Genomic DNA, 15,764 nt, shown 5'->3' on the forward strand with positions numbered 1-15,764 from the left:
TCCACTTCTCTAGCACGATATCTTAAAATTAGAGTTTTTGTTGATTCAGCAGATCTGAGCATTCATTGTTCATACAAGAGCGACGCTATCTGCGAACCTGAAGAATGATACGTTTTTCACTCACGTATTAGTAGTCCGCAATCCTTTAGATACCCCTAACACGTAGCCCCCCCACCCCATGAACCATGGACCTTGCCGTTGGTGGGGAGGCTTGCGTGCCTCAGCGATACAGATAGCCGTACCGTAGGTACAACCACAACGGAGGGTATCTGTTGAGAGGCCAGACAAACGTGTGGTTCCTGAAGAGGGGCAGGAGCCCTTCCAGTAGTTGCAGGGGCAACTGTCTGGATGATTAACTAATCTTGCCTTGTAACACTAACCAAAACAGCCTTGCTGTGCTGGTACTGCGAACGGCTGAAACCAAGGGGAAACTACGGCTGTAATTATTCCCGAGGGCATGCAGCTTTACTGTATGATTAAATGATTATGGCGTCCTCTTGGGTAAAATATTCCGGAAGTAAATAAGTCCCCCATTCAGATCTCCGGGCGGGGACTACTCAAGAGGACGTCGCGTTATCAGGAGAAAGAAAACTGGCGTTCTACGGATCGGAGCGTGGAATGTCAGATCCCTTAATCGGACAGGTAGGTTAGAAAATTTAAAAAGGGAAATGGATAGGTTACAGTTAGATATAGTGGGAATTAGTGAAGTTCGGTAGTAGGAGGAACAAGACTTCTGGTCAGGTGACTACAGGGTTATAAACACAAAATCAAATAGGGGTAATGCAGGAGTAGGTTTAATAATGAATAAGAAAATAAGAATGCGGGTAAGCTACTACAATCAGCATAGTGAACGCATTATTGTGGCCAAGATAGACACAAAGTCCACGGCTACTACAGTAGTACAAGTTTATATGCCAACTAGCTCTGCAGATGACGAAGTAATTGAAGAAATGTATGATGAAATAAAAGAAATTATTCAGATAGTAAAGGGAGACGAAATTTTAATACTCATGGGTGACTGGAATTCGGTAGTAGGAAAACGGAGAGAAGGAAACATAGTAGATGAATATGGACTGGGGCAAAGAAATGAAAGAGGAAGCCGCCTGGTAGAATTTTGCACAGAGCACAACTTAATCATAGGCAACACTTGGTTAAAGAATCATAAAAGAAGGCTGTATACATGGAAGAAGCCTCGAGATACTGACAGGTTTCAGATAGATTATATAATGGTAAGACAGAGATTTAGGAACCAGGTTTTAAATTGAAAGACATTTCTAGGGGCAGATGTGGACTCTGATCACAATCTATTGGTTATGACCTGTAGATTAAAACGGAAGAAACTTCAAAAAGGTGGAAATTTAAGGACATGGGATCTGGATAAACTGAAAGAACCAGAGGTTGTACAGAGTTTCAGGGAGAGCATAAGGGACCAATTGACAGGAATGGGGGAAAGAAATACAGTAGAAGAAGAATGGGTAGCTTTGAGGGATGAAGAAGTAAAGGCAGCACAGGATCAAGTAGGTAAAAAGACGAGGGCTAGTAGAAATCCATGGGTAACAGAAGAAATATTGAATTTAATTGATGAAAGGAGAAAATATAAAAATGCAGTAAATGAAGCAGGCAAAAAGGAATACAGACGTCTCAAAAATGAGATCGACAGGAAGTGCAAAATGGCTAAGCAGGGATGGCTAGAGGACAAATGTAAGGATGTTGAGGCTTATCTCACTAGGGGTAAGATAGATACTGCCTACAGGAAAATTAAAGAGACCTTCTGAGAAAAGAGAACCACTTGTATGAATATCAAGAGCTCAGATGGAAGCCCAGTTCTAAGCAAAGAACTGAAAGCAGAAAGATGGAAGGAGTATATAGAGGGTCTATACAAGGGCGATGTACTTGGGGACAATATTATGGAAATGGAAGAGGACGTAGATGAAGATGAAATGGGAGATACGATACTGCGTGAAGAGTTTGACAGAGCACTGAAAGGCCTGAGTCGAAACAAGGCCCCCGGAGTAGACAACATTCCATTGGAACTACTGACGGACTTGGGAGAGCCAGTCCTGACAAAACTGTGCCATCTGGTAGGCAAGATGTATGAAACAGGCGAAATACCCACAGACTTCAAGAACAATATAATAGTTCCAATTTTCTAGGCGCGACTGATACGGTCGCAGGTTCGAATCCTGCCTCGGTCATGGATGTGTGTGATGTCCTTAGGTTAGTTAGGTTTAAATAGTTCTAAGTTCTAGGGGACTGATGACCACAGCAGTTGAGTCCCATAGTACTCAGAGCCATTTGAACCAAATAATTCCAATCCCAAAGAAAGCAGGTGTTGGCAGATGTGAAAATTAACGAACAATCAGTTTAATAAGCCACAGTTGCAAAATACTAACACGAATTCTTTGCAATCGAATGGAAAAACTAGTAGAAGCCGACCTCGGGGAAGATCAGTTTGGATTCCGTAGAAATACTGGAAGACGTGAGGCAATACTGACCTTACGACTTATCTTGGAAGAAAGATTAAGGAAAGGCAAACCTACGTTTCTAACATTTGTAGACTTAGCGAAAGCTTTTGACATTGTTGACTGGAATACTCTCTTTCAAATTCTAAAGGTGGCAGGGGTAAAATACAGGGAGCGAAATGCTATTTATAATTTGTACAGAAACCAGATGGCAGTTATAAGAGTCGAAGGCCATGAAAGGGAAGCAGTGGTTGGGAAGGGAGTGAGACAGTGTTGTAGCCACTCCATATGTTATTCAATATGTATATTGAGCAAGCAGTAAAGGAAACAAAAGAAAAATTCGGAGTAGGTATTAAAATCCATGGAGAAGAAGTAAAAACTTTAAGGTTCGCCGATGGCATTGTACTTCTGTCAGGGACAGCAAAGGACTTGGAAGAGCAGTTGAACGGAATGGACAGTGTCTTAAAAGGAGGATATAAGATGAAGATCAACAAAAGCAAAACGAGGATAATGGAATGTTGTCGAATTAAGTCGGGTGATGCTGACGGAATTAGATTAGGAAATGAGACACTTAAAGCAGTAAAGGAGTTTTGCTATTTAGGGAGCAAAATAACTAATGAGGGCGAAGTAGAGAGGATATAAAATGTAGATTGGCAATGGCAAGGAAAGCGTTTCTGAAGAAGAGTAATTTGTTAACATCGGGTATAGATTTAAGTGTCAGGAAGTCGTTTCTGAAAGTATATGTATGGAGTGTGGCCATGTATGGAATTGAAACATGGACGATAAATAGTTTGGACAAGAAGAGAAGAGAAGCTTTTGAAATGTGGTGCTACAGAAGAATGCTGAAGATTAGTTGGGTAGATCACATAACGAATGAGGAGGTACTGAATAGGATTGGGAAGAAGAGGAGTTTGTGGCACAACTTGACAAGAAGAAGGGACCGGTTGGTAAGACATGTTATGAGGCATCAAGGGATCACTAATTTAGCATTGGATGGCAGTGTGGAGGGTAAAAATCGTAGAGTGAGACCAAGAGATGAATACACTAAGCAGATTCAGAAGGATGTAGGTTGCAGTAAGTACTGGGAGATGAAGAAGCTTGCACAGGATAAAGTAGCGTGGAGGGCTGCATCAAACCAGTCTCAGGACTGAAGAGAACAAGAAGAAAAACAACGTAGGAAAACGTCCTACAGTAATGGGCTGCATCTACGGGAGGTATGTTTGTTACTGTTTTATGTACAATAATAAAGATCACGAAAATCTCACACTGTGTGAATTCAGTGGCGGGAGTTTCACGTTCTCCGGAGACAAGTCGAGCTATGCTGCTGAGCCGTAAAAAAAAAACACCAAACACGAAACAACGACCTGAAAGGCAAGGAATGAAACTGAAATAAGTTTACCAACATAAGTCACTGTTTGGCGATCTCCGTTAAGCACGAAATATTCAAATCTTACAGAGTATCAGCAAAGCAAGTGATACACTATCTGCAGTACGATGTCTATTAAAAACTTCTGGCGCACTTCGAACAACAACCGTCGAGTCAGACTGGCACTTTCTTTTAAGTTTACACACGGCTGGTTGGGCCATCAGTGAGGAGTTTTCACGAATCTCAATGTTTATGACGTCATACTCCTGAAGTATATGGCGTACAATGATATAATTTTGCAGGTGTATGTGAATACTGTCTGCAAAAGTCTCGCGAATACAGTTAGCAGTAGAGAAGTAATAAGTCGAAACGTCATACCTGATGCTGCAGTTTTACTGCATGAACAGCGAAAATGTAGTAAACGATAAACTTCCTTCTTTTCATCATTATGTGAAGTGTTGTCAGCGAGAAAGTGTTTCTTAAAGGTTTGAAATTGAGTGTAAAATTTGTTGCAAGTCACTAAGTGCTCTCATTCTGACATATTGGACGAAGAAAGACTGAGTATTTGCACATCGGAGGTACACTGCTACCCCCGCTCCCGCTTCACTTTGGTAGCTTGGTGGTTCTAAGCCCTACAGATACCTCTCCAGACGAAGTGTCGTTGAAATTGGTCCAGTGGTTTAGGAGGCGTTGTGGAACATACATACGTGCATGTATGCATAAATTTTTGTAATATGTATGGAGTGATGGTTTTCGTTTTACTGGCTATCACCCGTCACCCGAAAGAATACCCACAATTCCGTGCGTGGTTTCCACTTCGGCTGTCGGTGTTCCGTCTCCTTAGCGTTTGCCTCACAGAGGAAGAGGGGGCGCCTGCGGTGTGGTCACCGTGACTGCCAGCTCTTCCCTCTACCGCTTCATGAGTGTGTTTCAGACGTGACGCAATGTCCATTCCGGGCTTTCTTGAGAACTGTGCTTCTTTGTCACAGGAATCTGGGACGGATGATGAGATCATCAACCACCTGATGTTGCGAACATTCGCCGTGTTAAGTAGGACTACATGCGCCAACAGATAGCAGCGTGACTAGAGAAAATTTTGAATCACGAAGCTGCCGAATATACATCCAATATCTTTTACGCTAGCTTCGCACTATTATAAAAACACACGAAATTCTGAATTTAAGTGAAGATATTTGAATCAAGGTGGCAATGCTCTCCTCCAAGGCGGTTCACTTTAACTTCATAAAGTCGGGCTATTCCAAAAGGTATGTTACAACTTCAGTGTCATATAACTTGGCCGGCCGGAATGGCCATGTGGTTCTAGGCGCTACAGTCGGTCGCAGGTTCGAATCCTGCCTCGGGCATGGATGTTTGTGATGTCCTTAGGTTAGTTAGGTTTAATTAGTTCTAAGTTCTAGGCGACTGATGACCTCAGAAGTTAAGTAGCATAGTGCTCAGAGCCATTTGAACCATTTTTAACTTGACTTGTAATTAACTCAGAGATACAAAGTAATAGTAAAGTTTGTTTGATGCACCAACTCAAAAACGGTTTGTTATATGTAAGGTAATGAATAAATGTTTCGTCTTCCTGGGTAACAAGAGCAACATAACTGAAAAAAAAGTTTTTTTCTTTGTTGTCGAAGGGTGGTAGGAGTACCATAGATGAATCAAAGAAAGGGGTCTATACCGGAAAAGAAGTCACATCCCAAGTTCATAGAAATCTCAGAAAGCCATACGGGAAACCACCACACTCGCATGAACTTCATGGAAAGGGGAGCGTGGATTTGAAGTACCACGTAGGTAGACCAAGGAAGACTCGGGGAGAATTCGATAGATTTTCCAGCATTCACCACATAAGTCTGTTCGTAACATCAAAATACTACGAAAGCGTCTTCATCTGTTTCCATACAGACTACAGCTGTTACTACAAATCAGAGACCGAGCGAGGTGGCGCAGTGGTTAGCACACTGGACTCGCATTCGGGAGGACGACGGTTCAATCCCGTCTCCGGCCATCCTGATTTAGGTTTTCCGTGATTTCCCTAAATCGTTTCAGGCAAATGCCGGGATGGTTCCTTTCAAAGGGCAAGGTCGATTTCCTTCCCAATCCTTCCCTACACCGAGCTTGCGCTCCGTCTCTAATGACCTCGTTGTCGACGGGACGTTAAACACTAACCACCACTACAAATCAGACATGATTATAGGCTAATGGTTTGTGATTTGATGTCAAGAATAACTGCAGCTATTGAAACAGTTTTTGTTAGAACAGATTTGGACCAGCTTCGAATATCGACTAGATATTGTGCGTGCCACAAAGGGAGCGCGTGTAGAACTTAATTAAAGAACCAGCATAAAACTTATTGAGTTAGTGCAGCAAATAAATTTCAGTTTTTTCTCCAAGTTAATTACAAGTTTCAGGATATAACATTGAAGTTGCGAGGTACCTCTTGGAACACCTTGTATTATGTCTGAGACAATGCACTGAATTACATACCGTGTTCATCATATTAAGTCTACTATTTTGCGAATGATAACTGGCTGTTGATCACAAGGATTCAAAAAGTAAAAACGGGAAACATCTAGTATTAATAGTGCTATGTATTACAAACAAATATGCCCGTTACCAGTTTCGAACCGACAGGTTCATCATCAGAATGCTGCCCATGTTTTATAATTTCAGTTAGCTCATGCTAGATACTGTCCGTGATGTTTTTGTGTGTGTGATTTTTTTCTTTTTTAATTGTGACCATCAACAGCCGTTAGACAATGAACCTCTCAGTTCAGAAGCGCTAACAGTGCCATTTGTTCTTAATAAATAACATTATTAACGCTGGCTGGTTGCTACTTCTGCTTTCTATATGAATTGAATTGAATCCTTACATACGTATGTCCTCCTTGTGTCAATTTTCAACAAACTGCCAAAATAAATGAGTACAATATATCGTTAATGATGGAAAAAGATTCCATCGTCTGCGACTTTAAAGGGAGCACACTTGCACTGCAATATTGTACTTATACATTGTTGTTGTTGTTGTTGTGGTGGTGGTGGTGGTGGTGGTGGCGGCCATCGTCGTCTTCGTCTTCGCCGTTGTCATCTTTACTCCAGCCTGCTTTGACGCAGCTCTCCCCACTAGTCTGTCCTGTGCCAGCCTCTTCATCCAGCATATCCTACATGAACACGCTTCCGTCCATTACCAGGTAGGTAGTGGGTGAATCCTTCTTGCGTCAGGATGTGTCGTATCAACCGATCGATTCTTCCAGTCATGTTGTGTAAATACGTTCTTCCTCCTTTCGCGTCTTCGACGATCGCCTTGACTGTCTCAGTGCAGGATCGCTCTCTGCTTGTAAAGCTGTCTTACAAGAATGATGTCTGTGCAGTACACGTCGCTCTGCAGAAGTTCCGGACACTGTAGTGTTTGAAAAAAGGCGTTGGTCCGATGACTGCATAGGTCTGGAGAAAATGATGCGAAAATTCGAAAAAACGGGTTCTACATCTACATCTACATCTACATCCGTACTCCGCAAGCCACCTGACGGTGTGTGGCGGAGGGTACCCTGAGTACCTCTATCGGTTCTCCCTTCTATTCCAGTCTCGTATTGTACGTGGAAAGAAGGATTGTCGGTATGCTTCTGTGTGGGCTCTAATCTCTCTGATTTTATCCTCATGGTCTCTTCGCGAGATATACGTAGGAGGGAGCAATATACTGCTTGACTCTTCGGTGAAGGTATGTTCTCGAAACTTTAACAAAAGCCCGTACCGAGCTACTGAGCGTCTCTCCTGCAGAGTCTTCCACTGGAGTTTATCTATCATCTCCGTAACGCTTTCGCAATTACTAAATGATCCTGTAACGAAGCGCGCTGCTCTCCGTTGGATCTTCTCTATCTCTTCTATCAACCCTACCTGGTGCGGATCCCACACTGCTGAGCAGTATTCAAGCATTGGGCGAACAAGCGTACTGTAACCTACTTCCTTTGTTGTCGGATTGCATTTCCTTAGGATTCTTCCAATGAATCTCAGTCTGGCATCTGCTTTACCGACGATCAACTTCATATGATCATTCCATTTTAAATCACTCCTAATGCGTACTCCCAGATAATTTATGGAATTAACTGCTTCCAGTTGCTGACCTGCCATTTTGTAGCTAAATGATAAGGGACCTATCTTTCTATGTATTCGCATCACATTACACTTCGCTACATTGAGATTCAATTGCCATTCCGTGCACCATGCGTCAATTCGCTGCAGATCCTCCTGCATTTCAGTACAATTTTCCATTGTTGCAACCTCTCGATACACCACAGCATCATCTGCAAAAAGCCTCAGTGAACTTCCGATGTCATCCACCAGGTCATTTATGTATATTGTGAATAGCAACGGTCCTATGACACTCCCCTGCGGCACACCTGAAATCACTCTTACTTCGGAAGACTTCTCTCCATTGAGAATGACGTGCTGCGTTCTGTTATCTAGGAACTCCTCAATCCAATCACACAATTGATCTGATAGTCCGTATGCTCTTACTTTGTTCATTAAACGACTGTGGGGAACTGTGTCAAACGCCTTGCGGAAGTCAAGAAACACGGCATCTACCTGTGAACCCGTGTCTAAGGCCCTCTGAGTCTCGTGGACGAATAGCGCGAGCTGGGTTTCACACGATCGTCTTTTTCGAAACCCATGCTGATTCCTACAGAGTAGATTTCTAGTCTCCAGAAAAGACATTATACTCGAACATAATACGTGTTCCAAAGTTCTACAACTGATCGACGTTAGAGATATAGGTCTATAGTTCTGCACATCTGTTCGACGTCCCTTCTTGAGAACGGGGATGACCTGTGCCCTTTTCCAATCCTTTGGAACGCTTCGCTCTTCTAGAGACCTACGGTACACCGCTGCAAGAAGGGGGGCAAGTTCCTTCGCGTACTCTGTGTAAAATCGAACTGGTATATCATCAGGACCAGCGGCCTTTCCTCTTTTGAGCGATTTTAATTGTTTCTCTATCCCTCTGTCGTCTACTTCGATATCTACCATTTTGTCAACTGTGCGACAATCTAGAGAAGGAAGCACAGTGCAGTCTTCCTCTGTGAAACAGCTTTGGAAGAAGACATTTAGTAATTCGGCCTTTAGTCTGTCATCCTCTGTTTCAGTACCATTTTGGTCACAGAGTGTCTGGACATTTTGTTTTGATCCACCTACCGCTTTGACATAGGACCAAAATTTCTTAGGATTTTCTGCCAAGTCAGTACATAGAACTTTACTTTCGAATTCATTGAAAGCCTCTCGCATAGCCCTCCTCACACTACATTTCGCTTCGCGTAATTTTTGTTTGTCTGCAAGGCTTTGGCTATGTTTATGTTTGCTGTGAAGTTCCCTTTGCTTCCGCAGCAGTTTTCTAACTCGGTTGTTGTACCACGGTGGCTCTTTTCCATCTCTTACGATCTTGCTTGGCACATACTCATCTAACGCATATTGTACCATGGTTTTGAACTTTGTCCACTGATCCTCAACACTATCTGCACTTGAGACAAAACTTTTGTGTTGAGCCGTCAGGTACTCTGTAATCTGCTTTTTGTCACTTTTGCTAAACAGAAAAATCTTCCTACCTTTTTTAATATTTCTATTTACGGCTGAAATCATCGACGCAGTAACCGCTTTATGGTCGCTAATTCCCTGTTCTGCATTAACTGATTCAAATAGTTCGGGTCTGTTTGTCACCAGAAGGTCTAATATATTATCGCCACGAGTCGGTTTTCTGTTTAACTGCTCAAGGTAGTTTTCAGATAAAGCACTTAAAAATATTTCACTGGATTCTTTGTCCCTGCCACCCGTTATGAACGTTTGAGTCTCCCAGTCTATAGAGCGGCCTGAGCTGGCGAGGCGTGCGCATCGCTGCCGTTGCGCGCTACGCTAACTCGGCCGTTGAGAGCTCGTGAAGAGGTTTCTGTGCTGTGGGAGCCGCGCAGAGCAAATTGTCGTGCGTTGTTTTGACAACGCGTGCAGATTGTCGTGTTTCGCGCCTCACAGCATGGGAAAGAAGGGTGCGCAGAGGAAACCTGCCGCTACGAAGGGTCCTTCGGTTGCGCAACTCACTAAGTCTGCCGACCATGCAAGGAACTCCCGAGAAGACGAGTCGCGGCCTGTCCCCCCTTTATACATCAAGTGTAAAGGTGGGTGGACAGCGCTGTTCGACACCATGACGAACTGCGCACGGAACGAAGTGGTCTACGAGTCTGTCGATACAGACTCGCTGATCTGCGTTCGAGCCGCAAACGTGGCCGACCACAGGGCGATCAAGGTCGCAGTGGCCGACCACATCGTCGACGCGCCGCCGGCGCGTGAGAAGGCACCTTCCCCTGGAAGGATGAAGACGACCAAGGCGCTCCTCAGGGGGCTACCTTGGTGCTGTGACGAGGCAGCGGTCCGGGAAGGGCTGCTGCGAGCCGGGTTTGGTGGTGTAACCGCAAGGCTGCACAACCGGACCAACAGGAAGAGGGCGCCGCTCTATGCAGTTACCGTGCATACGGTCGACGGCGGGAGCGACATCTTCGACTTGCGGAAGCTGCTGGGCTTCCCGGTGACGTCAGAGGCTCTCCCGACCGCCATGGACCCCCTGCCCCAGTGCTTCAGGTGCCAGGGCGAGGGCCATGTTGCGAAGTATTGCCGCAACGCGGTGCGGTGCGTCAAGTGCTCAGGGGAGCATGACAGCCGCGCCTGCGACCGCGGCAGCAACGTTCTACCGACCTGTGTCCGGTGTGGCGGCCCGCACGTCGCCAGCTGGCGCGGCTGTGCTGCTTTTTCAAGCCGCAGCCGTGCCGGGGGCGGCGAGGCGGCCGCGGCCGCACCGACACAGCGGAAGATGCGAAGACGACGTCGGAAACGGCGTAGGGCGCAGAACAGCCCGGCGCAGCAGAGGGACGGCGCAGCAGCAGCTCCACCTGCCAGGAGCAGGGAAGACCGCTTGGAAATGGGCGGCCAGGACGCAGCCCGCGCTCCCGAGAAGATACGTGACCTCGAACTCGGCAACGCCGTGAAGGAGGCCACTGCAGCCCTCAGAGCCGTCATTGCGACGGAGAGGGCTGCCTTCGCAGCCGCCGTGGCTGCAGAGAAGGAAGAGGCCTTGAGGCAGCTGCGAGCAGTCTTCGCCCGAGGCCCCAGCGCAGTAGTACCTGCGAACACTCCTGCGACCTCGCAGAAGGACGTCCGCGCGCCTGAGCCAGCGGTTGCCCCAGCAGCACCGCAGGTGAGAGGTGCAGTGAAGAAAACCACCGCTCCAGCTGAACCGGTGGCAACGCCGACCGCGACGGGAGCCGGTCCCCCAAGGGATCGAGAAGCCAAAAGGGCAGCCTTTATCGCCCAGGCGCGAGCGAACGGCAAAACTTCCTCGGACGCTGAACTGACGCAGCTCTTCGAACAAACGGAGCTCTTTGACGCTACATTGCGAAAGAGCTGCGGCGTGCAGTAGAGGAGGACGCTGAACGGTAGCCGATAGCTGTCGTTCTGCACCAGCCTGATGAAGCTGCACCAAGTCACCGACGACAAGGCGCAGCAGAGGGCCCAACAGCAACGCATGCGTTGCCGCGCCGAACTCTTATGTTACAGGGAGGAAGCCACTGCAGCCGGCCCAGGGGACTACAAGCGAGCCCAGCCGCAGCACTCGGACTGACCCAGCTAACGGACACGCAGACATAGGTAACGATGCATGATACCTCACGCTAACCGACCTCACCTTGCATGCTCTATCGCAGCTAGCAAGCCGCTACTGCCCTTACTACCCGTCCTACTGTCGCAGAGGTTTTTTTTCCCTTGGCTCTGGCCTTGGCACTTTTTTTCCCTCTGCCCTTACAACCGCTACCCTTCAATCGCTTTCGACCACTTCTATCTCCTGATGGACCATGTAAATGAGTAATCTTACCCAGACGCATGGACAACATCACAGCCTGCATCCTGTGACGCCTGATTCAAACTAACATGCTTACGGAGGTGACAGTAGAACTTTTGGTTTGGTCACCACGTTGATGCGGGCGTGGAGGGGCCCCATCCCCCCCAGTCTATATCCGGCAAATTAAAATCTCCACCCAGAACTATAACATGGTGGGGAAATCTACTCGAAATATTTTCCAAATTATTCTTCAGGTGCTGAGCCACAACAGCTGCTGAGCCCGGGGGCCTATAGAGACATCCAATTACCATGTCTGAGCCTGCTTTAACCGTGACCTTCACCCAAATCATTTCACAATTCGAATCTCCGTCAATTTCCTTCGATACTATTGCACTTCTTATCGCTATAAACACGCCTCCCCCTTCACTGTCCAGCCTATCTCTGCGGTATACATTCCAATCAGAGTTTAGGATTTCACTACTGTTTACGTCTGGTTTCAGCCAACTTTCTGTTCCTAGTACTATATGGGCGTTGTGACCGTTTATTAATGAGAGCAGTTCTGGGACCTTTCTATAGACGCTCCTGCAGTTTACTATTAGCACATTAATATTGTTATTCCTTGTTGCATTTTGCCTACTCCTGCCTTGCCGCGTCTCAGGAGGCGTCTTGTCGGGCCTAGGGAGGGAATTCTCTAACCTAAAAAAACCCCATGTGCACTCCACACGTACTCCGCTACCCTTCTTTTGGTGTGCAACCTGGTAGAGGGAGGAAACGAATTGATTCGACGTCAGTGGAAGCAGTGGCCACAGCAATGCAGGAGGAGGCGAGTGGTGGTGTGCAAACGTGCAGTGCACGGAGAATTGCCCGAACACTGGGCATAGCCGTGAGCACTGCGCGTAAAATCCTATGAAACATCCTTCTTTGCTATCCATTCGAAAATACCCATGTGCACAAGTTGCTTCCTGCTGACCTGCCAGTATGAGACATTCCGCTTTAGAATTTCTTGCTCGCATGGAAGTGGTCAATCATTGGCCGTGGAAGATTTTGTGGACAGACGAAACCCACTTCCATCTGACAGAATTGTCGAATATGAGCAACGGAAAATCCACACGCAAACCATTCAGTACCACTTCATACTGAAAAGGTCACTGTGTGGTCCGGGTTTACGGTATCATTTATCATAGGGCCTGTTACCTGCACCGTCGCTGGCAAGCGCTATGAGTGTCTTTTGCGCAACCACGTCATCCCAGCTCTCCAACAGCGTGGATGTGTAGATGGGATCATTTTTATGCAAGATGGCGCACCTCTGCACATTGAAAATCCATTTAAGCAGGCGCTGAAGCGCCATTTCGGAAATGATAGAAATATCAGAGGCCATTTCCCTACAGCCTGGATGCCGGCCGCGGTGGTCTCGCGGTTCTAGGCGCGCAGTCCGGAACCGTGCCACTGGTACGGTCGCAGGTTCGAATCCTGCCTTGGGCATGGATGTGTATGATGTCTTTAGGTTAGTTAGGTTTAAGTAGTTCTAAGTTCTAGGGGACTAATGACCACAGCAGTTGAGTCCCATAGTGCTCAGAGCCATTTGAACCATTTTTGAACCCTACAGCCTGGCCATCCCGATCACCTCATCTTAATCCGTGTGACTTCTGGCTGTGAGGCTATCTGAAAGATGTGTTAAGTAGTCCGATTGCAAACTTAGCTCCATTGAAGGCATGCATTGAGCAACGTATTCACACTTCTATCAGTTGTGGAACATGCTGCTTCTCGATTTCAACTTGTTGCAGAAAACGGTGAATAGCATATTGAACAAGCTTTGCGCCAGTCACACGGAAATTAATAATACGATTTAATTTTGAGTGATGCTTTTTATGCGGTTTTTGGCCTCAAGACAATTAAAAACCGATTTTCCTATTTTATGTGATATGACCTTGCCGTGGTGGATGGGTTTACGTAACTAACAGTATCACACCCATACACACTGTCAGTTCAGTTTGTTTAATGTCAAACATAGACCTTAGACATTGTTGTATGATTCATTTGTAGTTGATCACTATTAAATTATGATGCTTATAGTGCCATCTATTGCTACATTTTGTAACCAATCATTTTTCTTCTTCCCTATGTTTTCACCCCTTCTCCGATAATATTCCGTTGCAATTTGACGTTATTCTGACCAGTGGTGTTAGTTGTACAACGGTTTGAAAGTTTAATTATGACCACCTTGCAGATTACGAAAATGACTTCTCACTTCTCATCCAGAGGTAACGGGCTACATTTCTCGACAGGCAACCAACTTCATGTAAACTGTTTACCATCATATCAGACGAGGTACTGAATACTAAAATAAGATCTCCGCCCCTTCCTTCCGTAACTTCTTCTTCTTGCGTTACGGCCTCTGTAGGACCACGGGTAGCCCCTTCGTGGACTGCATTTTCCTCTTCTCCCAGAACCTCTTCATTCTTTCTCTTCCTCTCTCCCGCTCTTCTTCCGAGATCTTCAGTTTCCATTTCTCCTTGCGGCTCCACTGCTGACATTCTAATCTTTTCCTGTTATTTTTCTCTGTCATTGATCTCCGGCATATTTGTCGGTGTACATTTGTTCCTCCAATTTTCCTTTCCTTTGACCTTGATCCCCAATTCCAACCAGTGTCCATACTCATCCTAACTACATGCCCAGCAAACCTTGCCCTATTGAGTCTGATTTCCCCGGATATTGTCCTCATGTTCCAGTACAATTCTTCCCTAGGTCTTCGCATCCACCTCTCTCCACTCCTTTTGGGACCTAGTATTTTTCTCAGTATTTTTTTCTCTTCTTTCTCTAGTTGTTCTGCCCCATTTCTTCCTAGTGTCATCGTCTCAGCAGCATACAATACTGTATTCCTCACTGTTGCCTTGTAGTGGCCTGTCTTTGCCTCTGTGAATATATTCTTTTTATTGTATATCTCTCTCGTCATGCAGAAGGCTGACCTCATCTTCTTTATCCTCTCTGTTATTTCCTCCTTGCTCCTGTTCCTTCCTGTTATAAATTCTCCCGGGTATTTAAATTTGTCCACCATTTCCACAGTGCCTTCCGGTGTTTCCCAGTCTGCAGTGGTGTCTTTGTCTTGTTATAGGCGATCCTCAGTTCCACCTTTCTGGCTACCTTACTTAAGTTGTCGAATTGTGTCTTTGGACTGATGACGTCTGTTGTTAAGTCCCATAGTGCTCAGAGCCATTTGAACAATTTTTGTGTCTTTGCGTCTTCTTCCGTCTCACTTACTATTGCTATGTCATCTGCAAAGGCTAGGCAGTCCACTTGAGCCCTGTTGCCCTTTTTGCCCCCCACATGGATCTTTGGTATTCCCATTTCCTCGTTTATTGCTCTCCACTGCCTGATCACTTCGTCCAGTGCTATATTGAACAACAATAGTGACATCCATCGCGGCTGTTTAACGCCAGTCTTGATCTCCTTCCGTAACTCTTGTTAAGCCTTTACATTTGTGATGCGCGAGGGACCATATTTATTACACTGTGAGGCTGACGGTACTTAATACAGCAGTGTAATCTTCCCCCGTTTTCAATTAAGCTCCGTCTAGCTATTTCAACGTCAAAGAACACCCGGATCATATATTCTCATCTATATCGTAACCATAGAAGGACTCTTTCATGTGCGGTCCTTTTACCTACTGCCGTTTATCATGAAGATGTCGCGTGATCGTTTATTTGATGGGCAGAATCGTTTCATATTTTATAATTCCTGCATCTGGGGACTAGAAAGAGTGTGATATACGAAGATAAAAATTCTGTTTCCGCCCGGGATCGAACCGGGGACCTTCCGCGTGTTAGGCGGATGTGATAACCACTACACCACGGAAACAGCTTGCTCCGATACCATTAAATTAGAGCACCTATATTACAATTAAGCATCATTCTAACAAAACTGAGTAGTATAAGAGTTTTTTTTAATATTTAGCACCTGTTTTAACTAACTACTCTTTCACGGTAGACGTCAGTTACTGGAAGACGGAAGAACGGATGACGGAACTCGCTGTTTATAGAGTTACCTTGTGAGAAAACAATGT

At 45.7% G+C, this 15,764-nt stretch overlaps 1 non-coding gene across 1 annotated transcript; it reads right to left on the reverse strand.

The window, feature by feature from the left end:
* Positions 1 to 15,486: 15,486 nt before the first annotated feature.
* On the reverse strand, positions 15,487 to 15,559 carry Trnav-aac (transfer RNA valine (anticodon AAC)). The gene has a single exon. It is a non-coding gene; the product is annotated as a tRNA-Val (tRNA).
* Between the last annotated feature and the right edge of the window lie 205 nt (positions 15,560 to 15,764).

The sequence above is a fragment of the Schistocerca gregaria genome, chromosome 2, assembly GCF_023897955.1.
Source record: "Schistocerca gregaria isolate iqSchGreg1 chromosome 2, iqSchGreg1.2, whole genome shotgun sequence".
In the NCBI taxonomy this organism is placed as follows: Eukaryota; Metazoa; Arthropoda; class Insecta; order Orthoptera; family Acrididae; genus Schistocerca; species Schistocerca gregaria.